Source organism: Nerophis lumbriciformis, linkage group LG23, assembly GCF_033978685.3.
Source record: "Nerophis lumbriciformis linkage group LG23, RoL_Nlum_v2.1, whole genome shotgun sequence".
NCBI lineage: Eukaryota > Metazoa > Chordata > Actinopteri > Syngnathiformes > Syngnathidae > Nerophis > Nerophis lumbriciformis.
In genome coordinates this window covers 41418287-41439560 of record NC_084570.2, presented here as the reverse complement: position 1 = coordinate 41439560, position 21274 = coordinate 41418287, and the positions used below count along the sequence as shown (strand labels likewise).

The following is a 21274-nucleotide window of genomic DNA, read 5'->3' as shown; positions in this document are numbered from 1 at the left end:
GGCAACACATGATGTAAGCGTCTATATTAGCTATATTAGCCTACTATCAAAATGACTTTAAAAGTCTTATATAAGTGATTATAATGAAGGCAACACATGATGTAAGCGTCTATATTAGCTGTATTAGCCTACTATGAAAATGACTTTAAAAGTCTTATATAAGTGTTATAATGAAGACAACACGGGCATCACGGTGGCAGAGGGGTTAGTGCGTCTGCCTCACAATGCGAAGGTCCTGAGTAGTCCTGGGTTCAATCCCGGGCTCGGGATCTTTCTGTGTGGAGTTTGCATGTTCTCCCCGTGACTGCGTGGGTTCCCTCCGGGTACTCCGGCTTCCTCCCACCTCCAAAGACATGCACCTGGGGATAGGTTGATTGGCAACACTAAATTGGCCCTAGTGTGTGAATGTTGTCTGTGTTGGCCCTGCGATGAGGTGGCAACTTGTCCAGGGTGTACCCCGCCTTCCGCCCGATTGTAGCTGAGATAGGCTCCAGCGCCCCCCGTGACCCCAAAAGGGATAAGCGGTAGAAAATGGATGGATGGGATGGATGAAGACAACACATGATGTAAGTGTCTATATTAACTATATTAGCCTACTATCAAAATGACTTTAAAAGTCTTATATAAGTGCTATAGACAACACATGATGTAAGTGTCTATATTAACTATATTAGCCTACTATCAAAATGACTTTAAAAGTCTTATATAAGTGTTATAATGAAGACAACACATTATATAAGTGTCTATATTAGCTATAATAGCCAACTATCAAAATGACTTTAAAAGTTGTATATAAGTGTTATAATGAAGACAACACATGATGTAAGTGTCTATATTAGCTATAATAGCCTACTATCAAAATGACTTTAAAAGTTGTATATAAGTGTTATAATGAAGACAACAGATGATGTACATGTCTATATTAGCTATATTAGCCTACTATCAAAATGACTATATGTCACAGGCTGACGCAGATCTTCGTTGACAGATATGCTGAAATGTAATATCTATTCTACACATTTTTACAACATTGGAAAACATTAGTAAAACATCTAAGATGGTGAGATAACTCCAGGAAATGACTGCCTTAGAATGGCCAAAAGTATAGATGTGTGTGTCCAAGTTAAAGGAAACAGCAGGCCGTCTTCTTCTAATGGCTTAATTACAATCTTTGCAAGCTGGGTAACATTTTCTGTGGTCTGGAACAACATGGCACATAAATGCAGCCACTATTACATACAAATAATGTGTCATGAAACATGCTCATACAAAATAAATACACAGAGGACATAAGTCAAGGAAATTAAGTGAGCTCAAATATACCTACAAACGAGGCATAATGATGCAATATGTACATTAAAGTTAAAGTTAAAGTCCCAATGTTGTCACACACACGCTAGGTGTGGTGAAATGTGTCCTCTGCATTTGACCCATCCCCTTGTTCACCCCCTGGGAGGTGAGGGAAGGGTTGAGCAGCAGCAGTGGCCACGCCCGGGAATAATTTTTGGTGATTTAACCCCCAATTCCAACCCTTGATGCTGAGTGCCAAGCAGGGAGGTAATGGGTCCCATTTTTATAGTCTTTGGTATAACTCGGCCGGGGTTTGAACTCACAACCTACTGATCTCAGGGCGGACAATCTAACCACTAGGCTACATACAGCTAGCCTAATTAGTATGTTAGCATCGATTGGCTTGCAGTCATGCAGTGACCAAATATGCCTGATTAGCACTCCACAAACGTCAATAACATCAACAAAGCTCCCCTCTGTAAATGGGTTATACTTGTATAGCGCTTTTCTACCTTCAAGGTACTCAAAGCGCTTTTACACTATTTCCACATTCACCTATTCACACACACACTGATGGCGGGAGCTACCATGCAAGGCCCTAACCACGACCCATCAGGAGCAAGGGTGAAGTGTCTTGCTCAAGCACACAATGGACATGACGAGGTTGGTCGAAGGTGGGGATTGAACCAGGAACCCTCGGGTTGCTGGCACGGCCACTCTCCCAACCGCGCTACGGCGTCCCCGTCTTTGTGCATTCACGCACAGTATAAAACGTGTGGTGGACAAAATAAGACAAAGAAGGAGTGGCATAAACCAGGTCTTTCTGTGGCAGCCTCGGAGAAAGTCCACACAATTATGGGTGAGTTCAAGGACCGCCGAAATCCGTAGGACGAAACGGCGCTCGCCAAATACTCTCATAAATGAAACATAAACACAAACATAATAAACAGAGGGCTTTCTAACAATTAGAAATATGTGTGTCATTCTTGTCCTCCTACAGAAACCGTATTAAAACAAAAAATATATTTTTTCCATTTTCATACATTTTTGATAAAGCCCCAGGGTGCAACTGGGGCGGCGCTAACCCCCGATCTGATGAAATGTGACTTAACGCATGGCCTGTGCAGTTAATAAAGACAGTTTGACCCTGGAACTGATGAATCCACACTCCACATTGTGAGAATAACCTGGACGGCAAGCAGCGTGGAGGGAAGGCAAGGAGGTTCATCATGTTTTTCCCATCACGCCTGATCAAAGATGGGCTTCTTCTCCATTTCCAGGCAGAGAACTAAAGACCGCGCTTCAGTTTCCTACTCAAACAAGATCTGCGCCATCCAAGCGAGCCGACAGAAAGTAATATGTCTGCAATAGGAAGTGAATCTGTGTGGCCTGCAGTGGAATGAAATGTTGACAATAAAGAAATACGCCTGAGCTCGATCCACTCTGGGATGTCGGAGTTTTACATATGTGGCGAGGTTTTATTGAGGCCATAAAGAAACGTGGAGTTTTTCCTCCCTTTTTTCTCTCTCTCGCTATGGTAGCTTTAATGTTGCCAGGATTCAAACATAGACATTTGATCAACGGACAAGTAGCTGGGATCAAGAAGGTTTTGTGCGCACTGTGCCAAACATGGCGTTCAAAAGTGCTTTTCCAGTTGACACTCGACGACAGAACCAGGACCGCTGCTTCCAGAGCCATGCAGTAATGGTTAGAAACAAAGCCCAAGTCAGCGGGAAGGGCGACCAATGTGTCCCACATGTCAGACAATAATGGAAACATGTGGTTGATTATGGAGAAATAGGAAATTACACATTGCTTCATTTATAAAAGGGGTGTTCAAACTTCAGTCACTAAAAAATCAAAGCATGCATTGACAGTTTTCATTTTCAAAACAATATATAGATTTATTTCTAATTTGAAGGTTCTACTCAAGTTTGGTTCCCAGATAAATAAGTTATATATTATTATTACAATTGTTTTATTGAACACTTGAATCTCTACATCAGCTCTATCTGTTGATATTAAGTTGTTTTTTTTAATGCCCTTTTTGCCAAAACCCTGTTTTTTATTGCCAAAACACAACAAAAATGCAATATTTCCCCAAAAAAAGAGTATTTGAAGTGAAGTATTTGGAGCCTTAAATAGGACAATAATTCAAAAGAACATTTTCATTTATTATTATTTTCTGAGCAATGACAGGTTTTAAAAAAGAAACCCCGCTAAAATGTGCGTTTTGTTAGTGTTCTTCTGTGTTTAGTGTTTTAGTTCCTGTCCTGTGCTTTTATTTTGTCGGTGATTTCTAATGGCTGCTTCACTTCTGTCCCGGAGCATTTCCCCTCAACTGTTTTCTGTTTGCAATCAATTTAAGTTGAGCCTTTTGCTACATTTGTGGTCGGGACATTGTTGTAATCTATCCTTTTGATGCTAAACCCTAATCCGCACTACTTTGTGGACGCCGTCTGCTCCACATTTCCCGTGAGTGTTTTTTTTAATTCATTTGTTTAACTTTCAATACTTAAGTCTCTAGATCAGGGGTGTCAAAGTCATTTTAGCTCAGGGGCCACATGGAGGAAAATCTATTCCCAAGTGGGCCGGACTGGTAAAACCATGGCATGGTAACTTAAAAGTAAAGACAACTTCAAATTGTTTTCTTTGTTAAAAAAAAAACCAAACACAATCTTAAAATGTACAAGTCATAATTTTGATGTTTTTTTACACTTGATAGTTAATAGTATTCTATCTTCATTCGTCGTTATTTATACTTTCTAAATAAATGATGTGATAATGTTCATCAGTCAAATACGTGGAATTTAGTCTGGCAGAGTTTTAAAATGCTCTAATTAGTGTTAATTTTTAATCCATCAGAATATGAAATTAATACTTATAACAAAATGTAGCATCATCTGCAACAAAACGGGGAAATTTAGACTTAATTCATAAATCACACATGAAGTTAGAAGTTAGATTTGACAATCAAAGTATGAACAAACTGTGTAAGTATGTAGTTTCCAAACAAGGAAGTATTGACACAGCACATAGCTCCGCCCCCTTGCAGCAAGGGGATACAAAGCATTGCTATTGCGACATCCAGTGGACACATTTAGGACAGCAGCTTATGTCAGCTCAGTTCTCGCGGGCCGGATAAAACATGTTTGCGGGCCTGATGTGGCCCACGGGCCGTACGTTTTACACCCCTGCTCTAGGTAAATTTCCAATCTGTTGGTCATAAGTTATTTTTTCATGTTTCTGTTTCATGCCATGTGTGTCAAAAAAAATCTTAATGAACAACAACAAAAAGCAAGATTCCCCTAAAAAAATCTTTATTATTTTTTTAGCAATGAGAGCTTTAAAGAAGCGTTAGTTATTTTTATTGTATCTTCCATCTATACATATTAGTGAAATATGTAGTATTTATTACTAATTTTGTTTCATTTTACGTTCCAATTCTGTTTCTGTATGTAAAATCCTGCACTGCAACAATGTAATTTCCCCATTGTGGGATGAATAAAAGTCAACATTTCAACCTTTTCTCGTTACATTTCACCTGCTTGCTCTTTTATTCCACTTTTTTTTTTTAAGTTTTTGGGGGTTTTCGTAATAGTATTTTACAACTACAACATCTCTACACATACAATTTGATATTATAAACAATAAATAATTAGTGAAGTAGATAGATGTAACTAATAAGCACTGCACAAGCACCCTGCATGAGACCAATTTTCTATTAATTTATTTCATTTAAGAATAAAAAATACTCTCATTGTCAATAATTCTCCCCAAATGTGTTTTGATCTCTGATAGGGCATTTGTTTAAATCGACCCACCCTTTCACTCCTTCTTGCAGTGATGGTCCACTACAGTACGCCTCCTGTCAAAAAACTCAAATTTTGCCAGTAAATCCAGTTTTTGTCCTTCTTTCCTGGTGTCTTATAGGTCCCGTTTGTTTGTTTTCGCTACTGTAGCGAGTCGCTCGACTAGCCTATGCCCACAACACTCGGAGCGTGGGCTCATTAGAGGTGCGCAACCAGTTTCGTGCTCCGTCATTCAATCAAATAACGTGACAGAGATGGACGGACAGAAAATATATCTCCAACAAAAGTCCAAACTTTGAGTAAATAACTTTAAAAATAGAAGTCTTATTATTAAGTTAAAGTTAAAGTACCACTCAGTGTGGTGAAATTACTCTCTGCATTTGACCCATCCCCTTGTTCCACCCCCTGGGAGGTGAGGGGAGCAGTGAACAGCAGCGGTGGCCACGCTCGGGAATCATTGTGGTGATTTAACCCCCAATTCCAACCCTTGATGCTAAGTGCAAAGCAGGGAGATAATGGGTCCCATTTTAATAGTCTTTGGTATGACTCGGCCGGAGTTTGAACTGACGACCTATATCGGTAAAGAATAGCAGGCAGCAGCTCACACATTCTCGTGAAGGAGCCCAGAATTGTTTTATTTAAATGTTCACAATATTTCTGGAAACCTTACAATGTTTTAAATACATAAACTGATATGAAACTGCATCAAAGTTAGTAGATGGGGAGTTATTGTGATGTAGAGAAATGCCATATTATATATAAATGCAGATGTTGATGCTCTTCTTAGACCACAGGTGTCAAACTCAAGGCCCGGAGGCTAGATCTGGCCCACGACATCATTTTATCTGGCCCGCAAACAACTGGAAATGATATGTGTCAATAAAGTACTTTATATTTTCTCACTAAATGTAATGGAATTTTTTTTATTTGACAGAAAAAAAAAAAAAATGTACTGCTTAAAATTAAACTTTAATAGTATCCAATATTGCAACAAATATGACAGTATATTATCATACTTTCCGAACATGTTTTTGTCTAAATTAAATTAAATTAAATACTTAACTTCACAGCAAACTACCCATGAAATTTATAAAAATTACAATACATTTTACATTGTTCTTTACAGCATCCATCCATCCATTTTCTACCGCTTATTCCCTTCGGGGTCACGGCATATTACTGTAAATTAAAAAAAACACTACTGTAGAACTGTCGACAAAATCAAGCATATATATATATTCTAATCTCAAAAATATATTTACAAATACACGTTTATTTATACAAATTATTTATTTATTTATTATATCACATTTGTATTTGTATTTGTATATTTATTAATATATGCATATGTATTAATTTCATATTGATATATATAAGTTGATGTGAGACAATTCTACATCCATAAAGACCGCCCTATTTTTAAATCATAGGTTCCTTACAGGTTTTCATGCGTCCTGTCATGAGGAACATGCGGACAAACTGTTGACAGGTGCTAATGTTTCCTCACTCCTCCGGTGGATGCAATTCAGTTGGATTAGGGGTCTAAAAAGGTCAGCAGAAAAAAAAGTTTTAAAATATGCTACAGCCAAAAAGGTAATTAATTTCTCAGAATAAACAGATTTTAGGCCAGTCAATGAACCTAATAATACAAATAAAAAGGCTCCAACTTCTAAGTATCCGAAACAAAAGTGACCTACTGTGCATGAATTCAGTTCTATAAAGTTCTAAGTGTTGGAATGAAGTCCTCCGAGCTGCATGGCTGGCTTGTCGCTAGCAGATGTTAGCAGTTAGCCAGCACTGTCAAAACGGACTTGATTTAATGTATGCACAAATCATTTGTTCTACTCCCAGCTCTGTACTTCACCCCCCACTACTACTACTACTACTACTACTGTACTACTACATAAGTTAAGAGCACACATGCGCCACATGATAGTCAGATGGTAGTAATGAATGAACACTTTTAAAAGACTGGAAGCACTTAAACAGCTGCCTTCCAGTTCCCCTTTTTGCTTCATCTGGTATAGTATGGTACAATAAAAACAAATCAATAAAATATAATACAAATAAGATATCTGTTTCTCCAATAAGTAGCAGTAGTAGGTAAGTGACAATCAGCCACTGACTTACTTATCTCCATTGCACAGGCGGCTTGTGACCGCTAATACCGTATTTTTCAGACCAGTACCGGTATATAAGCCGCACCCACTGAATTTTGGAGGGAAAAAATATTTTTCCATATATTAGATGCTCCGGACTATAAGCCGCGGACATATACGTTGTGAAATGAGTTATTTACACAAAACTACATTTTAAATGTTTATTTACATACAATTGTTTCCAAACGGAGTCTGCAACACGGCAGTAAAATGGCTGATCAAGCAAAACAGAAGTCGTGCCTAAAAGGAAATAATGGAAATAGAAATGATCTGTTCCAGAGTTGAACTTTCCAAATCATAAAACCTTCAGTAACGTAATGTTTTAAGTAATAATCTAAAATCCTTAACAGTCCGAAAACTGTAAAAAAATAAAATAAAATACCGTCCGTAAAACATCGTAAAAAAAGTCTTATAAAACCTAGGGCTGGACGGGTATTGCAAAAATAATAACCTCGATTATTTGGATTGATATTAAAATCACGATGAATAACACGATTATTCATTAATTAGAAAACACTACTCTTTGTTTTACTCACCTTTAAATATAATTTAAAAGATCAACAGATATGAATTAGAATAAACAACAACAAGTAAAAATATTAGTAATACTAACAATAAATTAAATATACTAGTATATATTGTAAGAAATTACAAAAACAATAGCAATAAAAAAACAATAAACTCAGTTTTTCTGTTTTTAAATCTTTTTAATTCTGTTTTTTACCATTTACACTTATCTTGTGTGTTTTTATGTTGTTTATTAAATGTAATAAAATGTTTGTTAATCAAATGCAAAAATCCTAACATTTATTTGACAATTTCAAAGCATGATAATTGTGTAGATGTATCAAAAGTGCTTTAAGTACATTATGCTTTTGTAAGGTACTTTTTTGAAACCTTTATTTTGTTAGCGCAGTCAGAGCACAGCGCTGTTATTGTGAAGGAGGGAAGTGTGCTGCTGTTTTGAGCTTGACGAGTAAGGAGACGACTTGAGGCTGTTTAAAAAAAACGAGAGCCTCTCAAGTTGCGACTGCTGTTTGTACATCGATCTTACATCCATGATGTCGTTCACAACAACACAAGCAGATTAGACTTGTTGTGGGTGTATGGCTTGTTCTTGCTTGCTTTAGCCTTCTAGGTTAGCTGTTGTTTTTCATTATTTTGGGCACACATTATTTTCACAAACAAATGTTCCTTCCCCTCACAATGATTGCATTTTACTTAAGTGAATTTCAATTTTTTTAATATTCTGCGTTTAACAGCGGATTTCATTATATTTAATTAAGATAATTACAATAATTAATAATTAAATGCAAATTCGGAGGAGTCTGAGTCAACGAAAATCTCAGACTTCCTTACTTAGAATGAATGTGTGTGTGGATTTGAAAGAGTAGTGTTATCCCAAACCTAATCCTGACAAATCCTAAAAATCCTGTTAACTTTAGCTGGTTAGCATGTGTTGCTAATCATGCAAAAGTTGGGGGTTCCAGTAGTTTAGTTACAAATGTTCAAATCCACACTCTTTGGTGTGTATGTAGTCAACATATGGCCGGTTAGCTCAGTTGGTTAGAGCGTGGTGCTAATAACACCAAGGTCGCGGGTTCGATCCCCGTACGGGCCAGTCAAATGTTGTTAAATGTGTCCATAAGAGCCAGACAAGATTTGGTTTGTTGTTTTGTAGCTAAATGCTAAATCAGGAGTCTGAGTCAACTAAAATCGCCAAGTTCCTTACTTACAAATAAATATTGTGTACCGAAGTCATGGTCATTGACCCACTAGCTGCGCAGCTAAACAGATAGAATAACTCCACGGTGACGTTTTGGTGAATTTACTGAGGAATATGTGAAACCAAAACAATACAAAAAGAATGCCATTGTAAGTTAATAATACTAACACAGACACTCATAAGTGTTAGCATATTGGCACATGCTAACGACGCTGGCTTGATTACAATACGACAGCATGTACAAATATGCATGAAAACACTCCTACAGGCATCAAACATGACACATGGGTTTAGTAAGTAAAAATAGTTTTAGTTATATTGTAAAACTTACAAACGCTGCTTGGAGTGATGAATAAAGAATCCATACGAGTAGAAACGCTTTGGACGATTAGAATACAAAACGGTTGGTAATTCACAGTCACCCAGCAGCACCTACCGTTTGGATGAAAAATGTATCATAATCCTCACAAAGTGTTTAAAAAAAGTGTCACAAACAAGCGTTTTTTCATGTCTTTCCCGCCTCCTCTGGGTCTAAGTTGGATGTCAAAGTTGACCAACTTCTTGGTTTAGGTCCACAAACTTTTGCTATCCAGGTGAGAGGCGTGCTTTATAATTTAGAATGAACTTTCACCAACTCAGAGGCGATGCAGCAGCTCAATATGTCAATATAGCAGCGTAAGCTGGTTAGCTCTCTGTGATCATGGCGCAGCTAAGTAGCTTATAATAACAATACCGCTACTACTCGGTTAATATTCAGGTCACCAAATGTAAATGGAGTATATTTGGTGGTTTTGGGATGTTTTTTAGAGGGTATTATGGGCACAATATAGTAAACCCGTTAGCTGCATAGTTAGCCACCTCGCACTTGCCATATGTTACGAGTTAGAATGCATTAAAAAAAGAAGACATATGTGTTCTTGCCTAACATAAGCATTGTGAATGATAGGCAACTTTTTAAAAAATAGTTCATATTTAGCCTATTAATATGGTTCAAGTACCATTTGAATGTTTTTTGCAATAGTATCAATTGCTTTAAGATATTTAGCATTTACATTTTTTGTCAGGTACCTACAACTAGTAGTAGTGAACAAAATATATTCATATTCAAATATATTCAGTGTCTAGATTTATAAAAGTAAGGCCTACATTTTCTAATTGGCTTAATGGTTTACAATTATCAATCAAATCTTGGAGAATGATTAAGAGTACAAAAGCCCTTAAATTGATATCTTTGTTAAAAACATTTAAAGTGATTTTTATTGGCCCTTTTTGTCTTTTGTTTTTTTCATATTTTTTTAAAATTATTATTTATTAATATTTAATACTCTATCTGTATTTGCTTTTGTTTGTTTTTTCCTTGATGTTGAAAGTGCCTGGAATTTTGTGTGAATTATAAATGTATGTTTGTTGATCAATTAAAAACAAAAAAACAAAAAAATGTTTTAATTCGGTGTCTAAAGTTTAGCATGTATGCTATTAGCATGTACTCATCCAGCTTTGAGCACCAAATCTCCTCAACTGTAAAAGAGGATACTTTGCTTAAAAAGTCATCTTAAATTGGACCGGTGCACTTAAGTGTCTTAAATTGTCCTTATAACCATCAAATTGTCGACAAACCACGACTTATTTTCACCTACCTTGTATATCTCAACTCTCACTGCGCGAACTTCATCTTTCTGTTTACATTCTTGCACCGGGCAACTGACCAATTGGAGACGAGAATATTGTCACGTGGCTAAAAGCGACGCATTTAAGTGCCATTAGAAAATATGGGAATTTTGAAGCGTCATCACAAATCAGGGCACGGAGCTAACACACACGGGAATTAATTTTAACCAAAAGCCTAAATATACACATAAAAACATCCTAATCTTTAAATCACTGTAATACTAGATTTAATAAGGACAAAGAGGATTAATGTTAAATAAGGATAACGCAGCGTTCACTTGTCTGAGCTGTATGTGATGAACTTGAAGGCCACATGCTGTGACTCACAAGAGGGAGGCTATCATTTAAATCACAGGTGTCAAACTCAAGTCCACGACATTTTATATGGCCCGCAAAAGCCTGGAAATAATATGTGTCAATAAAATACCTTATATTTTCTTTCTTTACTTTGTTATTTTCTCACTAAAGGTATTTTTTTTCTAGTTTGACAGGGAAAAAAATTGTGTCCAACAAATATTTTTTGGGTCAAAATCCATATAAATACTTAAATATCTGCTTAACTTATGATTTTGAAGCAAGTTATCCATCAATGTGTACACTATAAAAATGACCAATAGATTTTACTGTAAAATGATTTTTTTTTTTTTTTTTTTACAGCATATTACTGTAAATTGAAAAAAAACGACCAATATTAGTTTTTTTTACAGTAAAATTCTGTCGAATCAGCCGTCAGTTTTTTCTTGTTTTTTTTTTTACTGTAAAATCCACGGATGATGATTTTATGGTACCGCATTTTATTATGGTAAAAAAAACTGGCAGCTTAGTTGCCCAAATAAAATTAAACAGCAGTACTGTATTTTCTATTTACAGTAATATGTTGTATAAATAATAATAATAATAATAAAACATATATTTTACAGTAAAAGTCTGGCAAATAAGCTGCCAGTTTATTTCTGTAAAAAACAGTGGTAAAATCCACAGATTAGTTTTACTCTTTACGTAAAAAAAAAAATTTAAATATCAAAATTCACAGGCAAATTCATTAATTATTTACTGTTACAAGCGGTGTGGCCCTCAATGAAAACAAGTGTGACACCCCTGATTTAAATGTTTATGGAGGCTGACTGTTGTCTATAGAAGGCTGCTGACATGAGAAGATGAAATGGACGCCCCCTCTCTCCCTCCACCACATTTATTTATCTTCAAGTCAAAGTGATGCCAACGTGGTGTTTTTGCCTTTCTCAACAGGGTGATGGAACGTAAACACAGCACATTGGTGCATGTATATAACACATACACACACACACACACACACACACACACACACACACACACACACACACAAAAGGTCCATAGAAACAATGTGAAGACCTTTGACCCCCTTTTCCCCAACTCCTCCACATTTGCTGCAAGGTATGTTCAGCAACGGGCTGAAGGTGTGTCAAGAGTCCTCGCTGTCTTTTTCCCCGGCATGTCATCCATCTACTTTGACAACCTCCAAAAAAGCGACGTGGGGGGTGGGAATTGAAAAAGACATCTGTGTAGTTTTAACTTAAAACTAACATCTCACACGTACAACATACACTTGTGTGTTCGCAGGGGAATTTGGTAGGAATTTGCAGTAAAAATTAAGTACCGAACAGTTTGAATGCGTCATGCCTAAAAGGAAATAATGGAAATACAAATGATCTGTTCCAGAGTTAAACTTTCCCGATTGTAAAACCTTCAGTTTTAACTGTCCAAGAACTGTAAAAAAAAAAAAAAAAATACCGTCCGTAGAACGTCATAAAGAAAGTCTTATAAAAGTTAGGGCTGGACAAGTATGGCAAACCGTATTTTCCGCACCATAGGGCGCACCGGATTATAAGCCGCACTGCCGATAAGCGGGTCTAGTCAGGTCTATTTTCATACAAAAGGCGCACCGGATTATAGGGCGCATTAAAGGAGTCATATTGTGATTTTTTTTTCTAAATGTAAAAGACTTCCTTGTGGTCTACATAACATGTAATGGTGGTTCTTTGGTCAAAATGTTGCATAGATGATGTTTTACAGATCATCTTCAAGTCACTTTCTCACAGTTGCTTCCGGATGCGCCGTTCTGTGGGCGGTCTTATTTACGTGGCTCACCTCCGACAGCGTCTTCTCCCCGCCATCTTTATTGTAGCGGTGTAGCGTGCAAGGATGGGATTGGAAGAAGTGTCAAAATACCATGAATTGATTAAACAAGTTGAAAAACTTAATCGGGTGTTACCGTTTAGTGGTCAATTGTACGGAATATGTACTGTACTGTGCAATCTACTAATAAAAGTTTCAATCAATGAATCAATCAATCAAAAAGATGGAGCTAACTGTTTTGATGACATTCAGACTTTACTTCAATCAATATCGGAGCAGCAGCTTCTCATCCGGAAACCACAACAAGGCCAGAAATGTGTCCCGTGAAAAACCGTCCGACCAGAACTCTCTAATAACTGAAGTTCCTTGGGTGGATAATGTAAACTCACTATACCTGTATGTTTAAGGGCTTTCATGGCGAGTTTACTGACAGATATAAGTAAGAACTTTACACAGCTTTATATTAGGAATGGCAACAGCGGAGGATGAATGTCACATAATAAGAAGATAGAGAAAAATAAGAAGCTTATCGACTACGGTGTCGGCACGGACTACAAATGCGGATGCGTGCAATTTTTCAGGACTTATTCAGATCCCAAATACAGCTCAGAAGGTAAGAAAAGTTGCTTTTGCATAATATTGCAAAACAAATCGCCCCGGTAAAATGTGTTACCTTATACACACACCATAATAATATTTGCACGTTGAAGCACAGTACAATCCTTCAAGCAGTGCGGCTTCATAGCTTATCAAAGTCGTTCGTACTAAAACATTTTGATAGATTTTTGAGCGCCGTGTGTAATGTTCTATATTTTCAATGGAACATGTAAAATGTCGGTGTTGTTTACTTAAGTCATATTGCAGTCTACACATATCTCTTATGTGTGACTGCCATCTACTGGTCACACTTATCATTACACCATGTACCAAGTAAAATAGCTTCAAGGTCGATAAGCACAACCAAAATTATTCCGTACATTAGCCGCACCAGGTTATGAGGTGCACTGTCGAGTTTTGAGAAAGTGAAAGGGATTTAAGTGCGCCTTATAGTCCGAAAAATATGGTAATACTCAATTCAAAAGTAGCAAGCATGGTGAGATCCCAAACTTCTCGTAAACGCGATCTTTTCTCGGGAATTTGCATTTATTGTTTTTTTTTTTTGCGATTATAATATTATCATGACCGTGAGAAGCCATAATCGAAATTTAAATTAATTTAATTAATTTGATTAATTGTAAAGCCCTAATAAAAGTAGAAATAAGCTGTTCCAGGGTCAAATTGCAGTTATTATAAAACCATAATTAACTGCAAAACGCAATGTTTAAAAGTAATATTTGACATTCATAGATGTCATGTAAATACGGTATTAGAGGAGGTTAACAACAATTTTAAGGTGATCCACACTCATGTCATGGAATGAAATTCTCACAAAAGGATAAGAAATTAATTATGTCGAGGTTTTGCGTGACTTCATTGGCATATTTGTACTAATTGATGTAGGGGAGCCAAACTACTAATTTTTGTTCGTTAGTTTTGCTGCAAAATTCTCCTAAATTACTGAATGTAATAATAATAATTTCATACTAGTTCAATCATTACTAAATCTAATATATGATAACAATAATATATTATATTATAACGTAATTAAGTGAAATCGGCAGCATAGTAGCGCTGTGGAAATACTGCAAAATGTAAACGTAAATGTAAACTAGTGTACATAGGCCGGTTAGCCCAGTTGGTTAGAGCGTAGTGCTAATAACGCCAAGGTCGCAGGTTTCATTCCCGTTGGGGCCAAACATGTTTTGCAAGCGAAATTGTTGCCTGTCTTCATCCACATAATCAATAATTAATGTACTTACTAAATGCTAACAACTCATGTATGGATTAGCGTTATATCTTGACAAAGCGTAAAACAAGAATTATGCTACATTTTTATTAGGCAAGGGTATTGTTTACATTTGAACTGATCTAGCACTAAATTGGTGCACAAACTGATACTTAAAACTGTAAGACACTCAGTTTTTTGTAAAAACAAACAAAAACAAAGAACAATGCCTTCTAATTTGTATTGAATTGTGAGTCATTCAAGTTGAACAGCCTGGTAAATGAAATACTTCAATTATATAAATGATAACTAAGTAATACATTCAAAAATGATAAATAAAATCCACAACAAACTGTCATAATTAAGATAATTACAATAATTAATAATTAAATGCTAGTTTGGAGAAGTCTGAGTCAACAAAAAATCACAAACTTCCTTACTTACAATTAAATATTGTGTACTGAGGGTGTTGATTTGACAGTGTAGTGTTATCACAAACTTAATCTGACAAATCCTAAAAATCCTGTTACTTTAGCCGGTTAGCATGTGTTGCTAAATATGCTAAGGTTGGGGATTCCAGTAGTTCAGTCACAAAGTTTTAAATCACCACCTTTCTGTATTCACTTTTAAACATGTAAAGTATGTACACCTACTCTTAGTTTTTGAAGGTGTGACTGTGAACAGCATATGGCCGGTTAGCTCAGTTGGTCAGAGCGTGGTGCTAATAACGCCAAGTTCGCGGGTTCGATAGCCGTACGGGCCAGTCAACTTTTGTTAAATATTAGATGTGTCCGTGAACAGCATATGGCCGGTTAGCTCAGTTGGTCAGAGCGTGGTGCTAATAACGCCAAGGTCGCGGGTTCGATACCCGTACGGGCCAGTCAACTTTTGTTAAATATTAGATGTGTCTATAAGAACCAGACAAGATCTTGTTTGTTACGTAGCTAAACGCTAAATCAGAACTTTGAGTCAATTAAAATTGCAAATTTCCTTACTTACAATTAAAAAATATTGTGTATTGAGGCTGTGGATTTGATAGTGTAGTGTTAGCCAAAACTAATCCTGACAAATCCTAAAAAACCTGCTAACTTTAGCCGGTTAACATGTGTTGCTAAATATGCTAAGGTTCTGGGTTCCAGTAGTTCAGTCACAAAGGTTCAAATCCACACTCTTCTGTATTTATTCTTAAACACCTACTCTTAGTTTTTGAAGGTGTGACTGTGAACAGCATATGGCCGGTTAGCTCAGTTGGTCAGAGCGTGGTGCTAATAACGCCAAGTTCGCGGGTTCGATAGCCGTACGGGCCAGTCAACTTTTGTTAAATATTAGATGTGTCCGTGAACAGCATATGGCCGGTTAGCTCAGTTGGTCAGAGCGTGGTGCTAATAACGCCAAGGTCGCGGGTTCGATACCCGTACGGGCCCAGTCAACTTTTGTTAAATATTAGATGTGTCTATAAGAACCAGACAAGATCTTGTTTGTTACGTAGCTAAACGCTAAATCAGAACTTTGAGTCAATTAAAATCGCAAATTTCCTTACTTACAATTAAAAAATATTGTGTATTGAGGCTGTGGATTTGATAGTGTAGTGTTAGCCAAAACTAATCCTGACAAATCCTAAAAAACCTGCTAACTTTAGCCGGTTAACATGTGTTGCTAAATATGCTAAGGTTCTGGGTTCCAGTAGTTCAGTCACAAAGGTTCAAATCCACACTCTTCTGTATTTATTCTTAAACACCTACTCTTAGTTTTTGAAGGTGAGACTTTGGACAACTTATGGCCGGTTAGCTTATCTTAAACATGTAAAAAATGTACACTTATTACCTAGTTTTTGAAGGTGGTAGCCAATGTTAAATATGGCCGGTTAGCTCAGTTGGTTAGAGCGTGGTGCTAATAACGCCAAGGTCATGGGTTCAATCCCCGTACGGGCCAGGCAAGTATTCATAAATATTAGATGTGTCCATAAACACCACACATTGTGTGTTAAACATGAGGGTGTGGATTTGACAGTGTAGTGTTATCCCAAACCTAATCCTAACAAATTGTAAAAACAGTGTTAACTTCAGCCGGTTAGCATGTGTTGCAAAATATGCTAAGGTTGGGGATTCCAGTAGTTCAGTCACAAAGGTTCAAATCCACGCTCGTCTGTAGTCACTTTTAAACATGTAAAGTATGTACGCTTTTTACCTGGTTTCTAAAAATGTGAACCAGGGCAACATATGGCCGGTTTGCTCAGGTGGTTAGAGCGTGGTGCTAATAACTGTTAAATTTTATGTGTCCATAAGAACCAGACATTATCTGGTTTGTTGCATAGCTAAATTCTAATTTGGAGGAATCTGATTCAAATAAAATATGCATTTCCTTACTTAAATATTGTGTACTGAGGGTGTGGATTTAAAAGAGCAGTGTTATCCCAAACCTAATCCTAACAAATTCTAAAATACCTGCTATGACTCTAGACAACATATGGCTGGTTAATCCAGTTGGTTAGAGCGTGGTGCTAATAATGCCAAGGCAGTGGTTTCAATCCCCGTACCGGCCAGGCAAGTTTCATAAACTTTTAGCTGTGTCCATATTGGTCAGACAAAATCTGGTTTGTTATGTAGCTAAATGCTAGATTTGGAGGACTCCGATTAATCTAAAATAATGCACTTCCTTACTTAAAATAAAATATTGTGTACTGATAGATATTAGCTGTGTCCATAAGAACCAGACATTATCTGGTTTGATGCATAGCTAAATGCTAATTTTGGAGGACTCTGATTTAACTAAATAAATGCATTTCCTTACTTACAATTACATATTGTGCACTGAAGGTGAGGATTTGAAAGAGCAGTGTTATCCCAAATCTAATCCTGACAAATTCTAAAAAACCTGCTAACTTTAGCCGGTTAGCAAGTGTTTTGAAGAACTCTGAAGAACTTTTGTGCTTACTTACTTAATCTAAAATATTTAAATGATGTAAACTTTGTACTTCGTTTTTAAAGGTGTGACATGTTACAATAAAGGTTTATCCAACCCCTCTTGGTCTTCCCATCTCCTCTTGGATGTTAACAAACTGTGTGATGTGGCCAGATACCTCAGATGGTTAGAGCGTGGTGCTAATAACGCTCTTCCATATTTACTCTTTAAACATGTAAAGAATGTACACTTATTACCTAGTTTTTCAAGGTAGGAGCCACATCTAATATGGCCGGTTAACTCAGTTGGTTGAAGCGTGGTGCTAATAACGCCAAGGTCATGGGTTTGATCCCTGTACGGGCCAGTCAAGTTCTGTTAAGTATTAGATGTGATAAGAACCAGACATGATCTGGTTTGTTAAATATTGCGTACTGAGGGGGTGGATTTGACAATGTCGTGTAACCCCAAACCAAATCTCAAATATCCTGTTAACTTTAGCCGGTTAGCATGTGTTGCTATATTTGCTAAGGCTGGGGATTCCAGTAGTTCTGTCACAAAGGTTCAAATCCACACTCTTCTGTATTCACTTTTAAACATGTAAAGTATGTACACTTATTCACCTAGTTTCTGAAGGCGGGAGCCATACAGATATATGGCCGGTTAGCTCAGTTGGTTAGAGCGTGGTGCTATTAACACCAAGGTCGTGAGTTCGATACCCGTACGGGCCAGTTGAGTTTTGTTAAATATTAGATGTGCCCATAGGGAACCAGACAAGATCTGTTTTGTTACATCCAGTAGTTCTGTCACAAAGGTTCAAATCCATGCTCTTCCGTATTTACTCTTAAACATGTAAAGTATGTACAGTTTTTACCAAGTTTCTAAAAATGTGTCTTTGGCTACATATGGCCGGTTAGCTCAGTTGGTTAGAGCGTAGTGCTAATAACGCCAAGGTCGCGGTTTCGATACCTGTACTGGCCAGTTTAGTTTTGTTAAATATTAGATGTGTCCATATGAACCAGACAAGTCCTGGTTTGTTGCATAGCTAAACGCTAATTTGGAGGACTCTGATTCAACTAAATTCATGCATTTCCATACTTACCCTCAGTACACGATATTTAATTGTGAGGATTATAAAAGAGCAGTGTTATCCCAATCCGAATCCTGACAAATTCTAAAAATACAGCTAACTTTAGCCAGATAGCATGTGTTGTTAAATATGCTAAGGTTGGGGGTGCCAGAAGTTCAGTCACAAAGAATTTTGACTGTGTTCAAATTCCCGTTATTCTCTACTTAACCTTAAATATGTAAATGTTGTACACTTTGTACTTTGCTTTTAAAGGTGTGAAATGTTACAGTAAAGGTTTGTTCAACCCCTCTCAGTCTTCCCATCTCCTCTTGGATGTTAACAAACAGTGTGATGTGGCCAGATACCTCAGTTGGTTAGAGCGTGGTGCTAATAACGCCAAGCCACGTACGGACCAGTCAAGTTTTGAAAAATATCAGCTGTGAACATAAGAACCAGACAAGTCCTGGTTTGTTGCATAGCTAAATGCTAATTTGAAGGACTCTGATTTAACTAAACGCATACATTTCCTTACTTACAATTAAATATCACGTACTGAGGGTGAGGATTTGAAAGAGCAGTGTTATCCCAAACCTAATCCTAAAAAACCTGCTAACTCTAGCCGGTTAGCATGTGTTGCTAAATATGCTAAGGTTGTGGGTTCCAGTAGCTCAGTCACAAAGGTTCAAACCACACTCTTCTGTATTAACTCTTTAACATGTTAAGTATGTACACCTTCTCTTAGTTTTTGAAGGTGTGACTCCAGACAACATATGGCCGGTTAGCTCAGTTGGTTAGAGCATGGTGCTAATAACGCCAAGGTCGCGGGTTCGATACCTGTACTGGCCAGTTGAGTTTTGTTAAATATTAGATGTGTCCATAAGAGCCAGACAAGTCCTGGTTTGTTGCATAGCTAAACGCTAATTTGGAGGACTCTGATTCAACTAAATTCATGCATTTCCATACTTACAATTAAATGTCGTGACTGAGGGTGAGGATTATAAAAGAGCAGTGTTATCCCAATCCTAATCCTGACAAATTCTAAAAATACAGCTAACTTTAGCCAGTCAGCATGTGTTGTTAAATATGCTAAGGTTGGGGGTGCCAGAAGTTCAGTCACAAAAAACTTTGACTGTGTTCAAATTCAGGTTCTTCTCTACTTAATCTTAAATATTTAAATGTTGTACACTTTGTACTTTGCTTTTAAAGGCGTGAAATGTTACAGTAAAGGTTTGTTCTACCCCTCTTAGTCTTCCCATCTCCTCTTGGATGTTAACAAACAGTGTGATGTGGCCAGATACCTCAGTTGGTTAGAGCGTGGTGCTAATAACGCCAAGCCACGTACGGACCAGTCAAGTTTGGAAAAATATCAGCTGTGAAAGTAAGAACCAGACAAGATCTGGTTTGTTACATCCTGTAGTTCTGTCACAAAGGTTCAAATCCATGCTCTTCCGTATTTACTCTTAAACATGTAAAGTATGTACACTTTTTGCCAAGAGCCTAAAAATGTAAACTTGGGTGCATATGGCCGGTTAGCTCAGTTGGTTAGAGCGTGGTGCTAATAACGCCAAGGTCGCGGGTTCGATACCCGTATGGGCCAGTTGAGTTTTGTTAAATATTAGATGTGTCCATAAGAACAAGACAAGTCCTGGTTTGTTACATCCAGTAGTTCTGTCACAAAGGTTCAAATCCATGCTCTTCCGTATTTACTCTTAAACATGTAAAGCAGGGGTCACCAACGCGGTGCCCGCGGGCACCAGGTCGCCCGTAAGGACCAGATGAGTCGCCCGCTGGCCTGTTCTAAAAATAGCTCAAATAGCAGCACTTACCCGTGAGCTGCCTCTATTTTTTAAATTTTATTTATTTACTAGCAAGCTGGTCTCGCTTTGCTCGACATTTTTAATTCTAAGAGAGACAAAACTCACATAGAATTTGAAAATCCAAGAAAATATTTTAAAAACTTCACTTGTTTGAATAAATTCATTAATTTTTTTACTTTGCTTCTTATAACTTTCAGAAAGACAATTTTAGAGAAAAAATACAACCTTAAAAATTATTTTAGGATTTTTAAACACATATACCTTTTTACCTTTTAAATTCCTTCCTCTTCTTTCCTGACAATTTAAATCAATGTTCAAGTAAAACATTTTTTTTTTTATTTTAAAGAATAATAAATATATTTTAATTTAATTCTTCATTTTAGCTTCTGTTTTTTCGACGAAGAATATTTGTGAAATATTTCTTCAAACTTATGATTAAAATAAAAAAAAAGTATTCTGGAAAATCTAGAAAATCTGTAGAATCAAATTTAAATCTTATTTCAAAGTCTTTTGAATTTCTTTTAAAAATGTTGTTCTGGAAAATCTAGAATCTAGATTTTCCATGGTGCAAAGTAATTCTTGATTTGTTAAAAAAATGTTAGTGGCTAGCTAGTTAAAATGGGATATTGTGATTTCACAAGACTGTCTTAGAAGTGATCATTTGAAAATGTTCAATTTGAAAAATGTGCACTTAAATAAAAGAATAAAGTGTTGCATATTGATATTTATCTGTTTCTATATATATATATTTAATGTGAGAAATCATTAAGATGATCAGTGTTTCCACAAAGATAAATATCATTAATTATTAATAATAACATAGAGTTAAAGGTAAATTGATCAAATTGGCTATTTCTGGCAATGTATTTAAGTGTGTATCAAACTGGTAGCCCTT

General features: G+C 36.7%; 1 protein-coding gene and 7 non-coding genes across 10 annotated transcripts in view; 7 read left to right on the top strand and 1 right to left on the bottom strand.

Annotated features, from left to right (window-relative positions):
* Positions 1 to 21274, bottom strand: part of sema3bl (sema domain, immunoglobulin domain (Ig), short basic domain, secreted, (semaphorin) 3bl) — a 192731-nt gene that overhangs the window by 86721 nt on the left and 84736 nt on the right. Inside the window, exon 1 of one of the 3 annotated variants that reach the window (XM_061985524.2) lies at positions 10625 to 11096. The exons of the other annotated variants lie outside the window; for them this stretch is intronic. The gene's annotated coding sequence lies outside the window, so the exon portion shown is untranslated. Of the gene's footprint in view, positions 1 to 10624; positions 11097 to 21274 lie in introns of those variants that run through there. 3 annotated transcript variants of the gene reach the window in all.
* trnai-aau (transfer RNA isoleucine (anticodon AAU)) lies at positions 8809 to 8882 on the top strand. Its single transcript has one exon. It is a non-coding gene; the product is annotated as a tRNA-Ile (tRNA).
* On the top strand, positions 15402 to 15475 carry trnai-aau (transfer RNA isoleucine (anticodon AAU)). Its single transcript has one exon. It is a non-coding gene; the product is annotated as a tRNA-Ile (tRNA).
* On the top strand, positions 15946 to 16019 carry trnai-aau (transfer RNA isoleucine (anticodon AAU)). Its single transcript has one exon. It is a non-coding gene; the product is annotated as a tRNA-Ile (tRNA).
* Positions 16454 to 16527, top strand: trnai-aau (transfer RNA isoleucine (anticodon AAU)). The gene has a single exon. It is a non-coding gene; the product is annotated as a tRNA-Ile (tRNA).
* trnan-auu (transfer RNA asparagine (anticodon AUU)) lies at positions 18151 to 18224 on the top strand. Its single transcript has one exon. It is a non-coding gene; the product is annotated as a tRNA-Asn (tRNA).
* Positions 19335 to 19408, top strand: trnai-aau (transfer RNA isoleucine (anticodon AAU)). Its single transcript has one exon. It is a non-coding gene; the product is annotated as a tRNA-Ile (tRNA).
* Positions 20086 to 20159, top strand: trnai-aau (transfer RNA isoleucine (anticodon AAU)). The gene has a single exon. It is a non-coding gene; the product is annotated as a tRNA-Ile (tRNA).